We start from the raw sequence: 7,611 nt of genomic DNA on the forward strand, positions 1-7,611 counted from the left end.
TGCTTTATCAGATCTAACAAGCTTCCTTGCTGGCCCAAATCAGAGACCAGAGTTATAAAAAGTACAGTAGCTGGATTATTGCATTTGCCCTTCTTCTAGAAGCCTCAAAATACAGGGGAGAAGTAAAAAGAGCAGCTCTGAAGTTGCCTTGTGTGTGCCTTGATTGTCTTAAAGCAGGGATTCCAGACTCAGAGAGAAGTAAAACCTTCCCATGACCCAAAAGAAGACAGTTTACTGTCAGTTGCTGTTTTGCTCTGTCATCCTGTATACAGGTAGTACAGCATTCCTCTTCCACTCATTGTAGATAAGGCCTATGGGTTTGGTGACATCTAGGAACATGTGAAGGTTTCTGGCAACACCACTTGCTTCCATTCAGCAGTGTTGGGGTATTAGGAATTGGTTTTGTCACAGGAGAGAGGTGGGAGGTACCTCACCACTTGATTTGGTTCATCAACTGTGATCAGAGCTGAGGCTTTGACACTAGTTGCTCAAGCTGAGTAGTGTTACTTAGGGATGTCCCAGGGTGCCTTTCTGAATCCTGATGGACTGAGAGGGACATCTTCCCTCTGCAGGGAAGGTTGTTCTGTTGGATCTTTCTCCCTTCCTCGCTGCCTCCTCCAAGTAGAGGGCAAGTCACAGAATGGTAGGGGTTGGAAGAGACCTTGAACAATCATCCTGCCAACCCCCCTGCCAGAGCAGGATCACCCAGACTGAATCCCACAGAACACATCCAGGCAGGTTTGGATGTCTCCAGAGAAGGAGACTCCATAGCCTCTCTGGGCAGCCTGTCCCAGGGCTCTGTCACCCTCACAGTGACAAAGTTCCTCCTGCCATTCCCATGGAGCTTCCTCTGCTCCAGCTGCACCCGCTGCCCCTTGTCCTGTCACTGCCATCCCTGAGCAGAGCCTGGCTCCAGCCTCCTGACTCTCACCCTTTACATATCTATAAACATTAATAAGGTCACCCCTCAGTCTCCTCTTCTCCAGGCTAAAGAGGCCCAGCTCCCTCAGCCTCTCCTCATAAGGAAGATGTTCCACTCCATCACCTTGATGGCCCTGCACTGGGCTCTTTCAAGCAGTTCTGTGTCCTCCTTAAGTGGTAGGAGGGAGAACAACTCAGGTCAATTCATCTTAAAACAGTCTTCCAATTTCCATAGGGAATTCAGAATTCCCGTGAGGCACTTTGAAAACTGGTAACATCAGCCCTGACCTCTCCTCCTCAGGGGCTGAAGTGGTGCTGTGTGCTGCTCCAGACCCTACAACGTCCCACCACCACAGTTAATGGTGACCATTGATGCTGATGCTGCCAGCCTGGCACAGTGCTGAACCCCATCAAGGAATGATGGGAGGGGGATTTCAGCACCTCGTGTTCTGGTGGGTCTGAGCAGCTGAGAGCTCATGTGCACCTTCTGTCCAGCTTTAAGACAAGCTTCTGTGTCAGTCACTGATTAAGGTGATTCATTTACTTGCCAACATCAAACTTATACTGTAAGTTGTGCTGTGGTAAAAGGAGTCAGGAACTGGAGTCTGGGTGTCTGGCAAGTCTACGTGTTGCTCCGTCCCACCCCCATGCTGGGTGAAGGAGGTCTGGGGCTGACCTGTGTGGCAGGGAGGTCCCTGCAGTGACTGGACACCCGTCCCAATTTACCCAGAGTAAACAAGGAGCAGCCTCTGTCGCTGCTGCGGACGTGCAGCCCCTGCGAGGCTGTCCCTGCTGTCCCTGCTGTCCCCACTGTCCCTGCTGCCCCTGCTGTCCCCACTGTCCCCACTGTCCCCGCTGTCCCCTGTGCTCACAGCTCCTGTAATTAACGCCAGGAATAGCTGGATTTTATCTGATCCAGCACAAGTCCTCTGAACTGAGCCGTGAGAAAGGCTGGGCTGGAATGTTGAACAGAAAACAAGGATTAGGGCTCTATTTCTGGATAAATTCACTATTCCTGACATTTTCACCTTTCTCTGACACGTGCTGACTTTGGGATGTGAACACAGACCCGAGCACAGCTCCCTGGCCATGGCCAGGCATCAGGAGTCCTGTGCTTTGCAGGGTCCTCCCCCAAAACCAGCCAGATCACGTTCCCTGCCTTGCCTCTGCTTTCCACAGCAGCTCTGGCCATGATCCCCTGGGATGTTTGCCCAGCTGGTGCCCACAGAGGAGCTCAGATAACCTCTGCTGCACAGCTCGGAGTCGCTCGGGCGGCTCTACATCTTGTTTCTGTATTGCTTTCACTTCCTCGTGTCTGTGAGCAATGTGGGGAGAGAGAGAGGAGCTTGCCCTGCTGTTAGACCTGTTACACCCCCTCTAAAAAGGGGCTTCTACAGGTCTGGTTCCATAAATTTGTTGGAATGTGCAACACCTACATAAAGGCACCTCTGTCCGGGTGCTGCTGCATCTGAGCTGGCAGAGTTCCTGCTTTAACTCTGTGTCCTGGGTTTCAGCTGGGATGGAGTTAATTTTTACATGGAGCTGGGAGGGGACACAGGACAGCTGCTCCAACCCAGCCCAAGGGATATTCCATACCATATAGCATCGTGCTCCATATGTAAGGGGGAGCTGGCTGGGTTGCTGCTCAACGTTGAGTGTCCCCCAAGGCTGGGCATGGGGTTCAGGCAGTGGGTTCGTTGCATTTTGTATCACCTGCTCTGTATATTCTAAATACTGTTGTTATGTCCCTCTCCTTTTGCTGTCTCCTTGTCCCAACCCACAGGTTTTACCTTTTCCTCCAGTTCTCTCCCCATCCCACCAGGGAGGAGGAATGAGTGAGCAGCTGCAGGGTGCTCAGCTGCCAGCTGGGGCAAACCCACAGTGTTATGCCACCTCATATTGGGAATGACTCAAACCAGTAAAAACACTGTGTGTGAACAGCATCTTAGGACTGACTAGATGAAGTCTAGTCCTAGAACTGGAGCACCTCTGCTGTGGAGCCAGGCTGAGAGTTGGGCTGGTTCAGCCTGGAGAAGAGAAGGCTCTGGGGGGACCTTATAGCCCCTTCCAGTCCCTGAAAGGTGCCTGTAGGAAGCTGGGGAAGAACTGTTCCTGAGGGCATGGAGTGATAAGATGAGGGGAAATGGTTTTAGAGTAGAAATGGGAGATTTAGGTTGGATATTAGGAAAAAGCTCTTCCCTCTGAGGGTGGTGGATCCCTGGCACAGGTTGCCCAGAGAGGTGGTGGAGGCCCCATCCCTGGAGACATCCAAGGTCAGGCTTGATGGGGCTCTGAGCGACCTGCTCTAGTGAAGATGTCCCTGCTCACTGCAGGGTGGGACTAGATGGGCTTTGAAGGTCCCTTCCCACCTAACACATCCTGTGATTCTATGACCTGGAGGACCTGAGTAGCTGTAGGAACCTCTTTGAACTGGGAGGTCCCAAAGTTTTTCTTTCCCGGTCTGAAACTGGGATATTGACAAGATATTCCTACTGAAGATGGAGGCTGCAGGCAGACCACTGAGCAGGATGATGCTATAAATTATGTGGACAGTTAGTTGCTACCTGTGTTTTATAGCCTCAGTCTGCAGCATCCTTCTATGAGCAGAAGACTTGTGCCTAGAAAGCTTTTGGAGGTTTCAGATGCCTTCTCCAGCTTTTTGTCTTCATCAAGTGAGGGGTTTTAGCAGCTCCTAGTATGTTTTTACTCCCCCATTACAGAGCCACTTCACATCTAATATTTCCTGGCAGATCGTTCAACAGTAGCTGTAGTCAGGGGACTGGTGAGAAGGCTCATGCATCACTTATCTCTCATGGTGCTATTTATTTTGGTGTCTATCAGCTCCTTGTGAGCAATATTTTAGCAAACAGGCTGCAGGGAGGCTCGTGAACTTGTGAATTATTTTGATAGTTGCTACTCTTGGGTTTCTTCTCTTCTCTGCAGCTGCTGTCGCGTTGGGAGGCAGCGAGACCCCTTGGATCCAGTGGGGTCATCACACATCAGTCTCCTGCCCCAGAACTGACTGTGAGACACAGATCACAGAATCACAGAACCACAGACTGGGCTGGGTTGGGAGGGACCCCAAGGGTCACAGAGCTCCAACCCCCTGCCACAGGCAGGGACACCAACCTCCAGCCTGGAGCTACACAAGGGTGCCCAGGGCCCCAGCCAACCTGGCCTTGAACACCCCCAGGGATGGGGCACCCACCCCCTCTCTGGGCAGCCCCTTCCAGCCCCTCACCACTCTCTCTGCAAAGAACTTCCCCCTAATATCTCATCTCACCCTTCCCTCCTCCAGCTTCACTCCATCCCCCTTGTCCTGCCAGTCTCTGCCCTTTAACAAGCTGATTCCCCTCCTGTTCCTCTGCTCCCTTCAGGGACGGGGAGGCTGCAGTGAGGTCCCCCCACAGCCTTCTCTTCTCCAGGCTGACCCAGCCCAGCTCCCTCAGCCTCTCTCCATGGGGAGCTGCTCCAGCCCCCTGAGCATCTTTGTGGCTCCTCTGACCCCTCTCCACCAGCCCCACATCTTCCTTGTGTTGGGACCCAGCATCATCCACACCCTCCTCTGCTGGGACAGCTTGCTCCAAGGCCACCCATTAGATGCTTTTTTCACAGCACCTCAGGGACTTGGGAGTCTCCAGGCTCTGCAGAGCTCTGCCCTCAGCAGTTCTCTGCCTCTCCTTTTGCTGGGCTTGACAGACAGGTCTCTGTTAGGCCACATTTCCAATAGTGTCTGAGCATGTTCCTGGTTGCTGCACATTGTTTTGGGAGCAAGCCCTGAGGGGAAGGACTTGGGGTGCTGGGAGATGAGAAGCTCAACGTGACCCAGCAACGTGCACTTGCAGCCCAGAAAGTCACCTGTGTCCTGGGCTGCATCCCCAGCAGTGGGACCAGCAGGTCAAGGGAGGGGATTCTGCCCCTCTGCTCCACTCTGGGGAGACCCCCCTGCAGTGCTGCATCCAGCTTGGGGGTCCCCAGGACAAGATGGACATAGAGCTGTTGGAATGAGTCCTGAGGAGGCCATACTGGTGCTAGAGCACCTCTGTTCTGGAGCCGGGCTGGGAGAGCTGGGCTGGCTCAGCCTGGAGAAGAGAAGCTGCTGCTGGGGAGAGCTCCAAGCCCCTTCCCATCCCTCAAGAGGCTCCAGGAGAGCTGGAGAGGGGCTGGTGCCCAGGGCAGGGAGGGCCAGGCCCAGGGGAACGGCCTCCAGCTGCAGGAGGGCAGCTGGAGAGGGGCTGGGAGGCAGAAATCCTTCCCAGGGAGGGGGGAGACCCTGGCACAGGGTGCCCAGAGAACCTGGGGCTGCCCCTGGATCCCTGGCAGGGCTCAAGGCCGGGTTGGATGGGGCTTGGGGCTGGTGGGGTGGTGTAGGGTGTCCCTGCCCACAGCAGTGGTGACAATGGTGAGGTCTGAGGTCCCTTCCCACCCAAACCAGTCTGTGATTCTGTGATTCTGTGATCTGCACTGGAACATAATGTATGATCTCGTATTTTAACTATGTGGTTGTCTCTGCTGCAGAGAGCAGGACCAATCCATACAAGGGCAAGGCAAACCCAAAGATGTATCCACTGATTCTTCATCAAGAGCCTTGTTTCTCCAAATGAGCCTCTGGCAGCACCAGGGTAGGAATAATTTGTGGTCTTCTGTATGTCTCTTCTTTGGAGGAACATAATCCCTTGTAGCAAGACTTGCAGAGTGACCTGGCAGGACTGAAAGTCTAGATGTGTAGGAGCTGCTGGAAGCCACTTAGTGATGCTCATCTCGTGGTCCTATCATAGAATCACAGAATGGTCAGGGCTGGAAGGGACCTTAAGGATCACCTAGTTCCAACCCCCTGCCATGGGCAGGGACACCTCTCACCAGCCCAAGCTGCTCAAGGCTCCATCCAAACTGACCTTGAACACCTCCAGGGAGGGGGCAGCCACTGCCCATCCTATCACTCCAGGCCCTTCTAAAAGTCCCTCCCCAGCTTTTCTGTAGATCCCCTTCAGGGACTGGAAGGCCATTATAAGGTCTCCTTGGAGCCTTCTCTTCTCCAGACTGAAGCAGTCCAACTCTCTCAGCGTGTCCTGCTGTGGGATCAATGCTCCTGCACATGGGACTGGGCATTCCCAATGCCTTCAGGCAGCCTTTACCTCCCCACTACATTTTGATCCCCCCAAAGGGCCGGGTTCAGCCACGTGTGATGGTTTTGAAGCAGAAGGGCTCACAAACCCAGAGCTTTCCTTTCTCCAGCACCTACCAGAGCACACAGTGGCTTTGGGAGGGGTTCAGCCCCTTGTTTGCCAGGATCCCATGGCATCTCCTGACCCCTCAGCACAGCTCTCCACTCCTCAGCGCGGTGGGGCCGGGGAAGCGCTGCAGAGGCGCCGGCGTCACTCACCCCCGGAGCACGAACTGCGCCCGGATCAGGCTCCGGACATCCTTCTCCCCAGGCAGAGATCACACATCTGACACCTTCTTGCTGTGCCACAGCGAGACACACACACACCACACCTTTCTCTGTGCTTTACAGAGCGTTACATTCCGCTGGTATTCGCTGTCTTCTGGCAAACACTCGTGCTTATGGGGTTCTCCCCCCTCCCTTCCCCCCATTTCCCTCCCTGGATGTACCTGTATCCCTGTATTGCTCTTTCCAGGAGTACCAGGGAAACAAACTCCTGCAGAGGAAAGCGATAGGCTGAAACAAACCTTGCCCAGCTTCACACCCTGCCAGTGCTCACAGGGTTCAATCCCCCCAGCCCTACCGACTGCAGGGCAGCATCAGCCCCTGAGTGTGCAAAATGCCCCTTCTCACCGACGTGGCTTTATCCGAGCAGAAAGTAGCAGCCCCCCGACCCAACCCAACCCCGACACAACCCCAACCCAACCCCAATCCAACCCTAACCCAACCCCAACCCCAACACAACCCCAACCCAACCCCAACCCAAATCCAACCCAATCCAACCCCAACCCACTCCAACCCCAACACAACCCCAACCCAAATCCAACCCAATCCAACCCCAACCCACTCCAACCCCAACACAACCCAATCCAACTCAATCCAACCCCAACCCAATCCAACCCCAACACAACCCAATCCAACCCCAATCCAACCCCAACCCACTCCAACCCCAACCCAACCCAATCTAACCCAACCCAACCCCAATCCAACCCAATCCAACCCCAACCCCAGCCCAACCCCAATCCAACCCCAACCCCAACCCCAATCCAACCCCAACCCCAATCCAACCCAACCCCAACCGCAGCGCTCCCCACCGCACCCCACTCCAGCGCACCCCGCCCCCAGCCCCTGCCATTACCCCGCAGACCACTAGATGGAGGTTTCCTCCAGCGGGAAACCCGCAGCTGGGGGCCGGGGGAGTGACTGCGGGGAACGGGCTCTGCTCCAGCTGCCGCGCCGCTCCCCGCACCGCAGCCGCACCCCGCCTTTCCCCGGGGGGCGCTGGGCACCGCGGGGAGGTACAGGGGGTTTGCGTGGCTCCGGGATCGGCGGGGGGAGAGAGGGAGGAGGAGGAGGAGGAGGCGGCGGAGGCGGCTCCCCCGGAGGCGCTTCCCCCCCCCTCCCGCCCGCCTCGCTTCCCCGCGCGCCCCGCCCCGCCCCCGCCCCCATGACGTCACCGCTATGCAAATGAGCGGCATGTGGGGAGCGGGGGCTCGGCGCGCCGCTGGGCTCAGTCTCGCGCCGCG

This window comes from Gallinula chloropus (assembly GCF_964237585.1).
Source record: "Gallinula chloropus genome assembly, chromosome: 14".
In the NCBI taxonomy this organism is placed as follows: Eukaryota; Metazoa; Chordata; class Aves; order Gruiformes; family Rallidae; genus Gallinula; species Gallinula chloropus.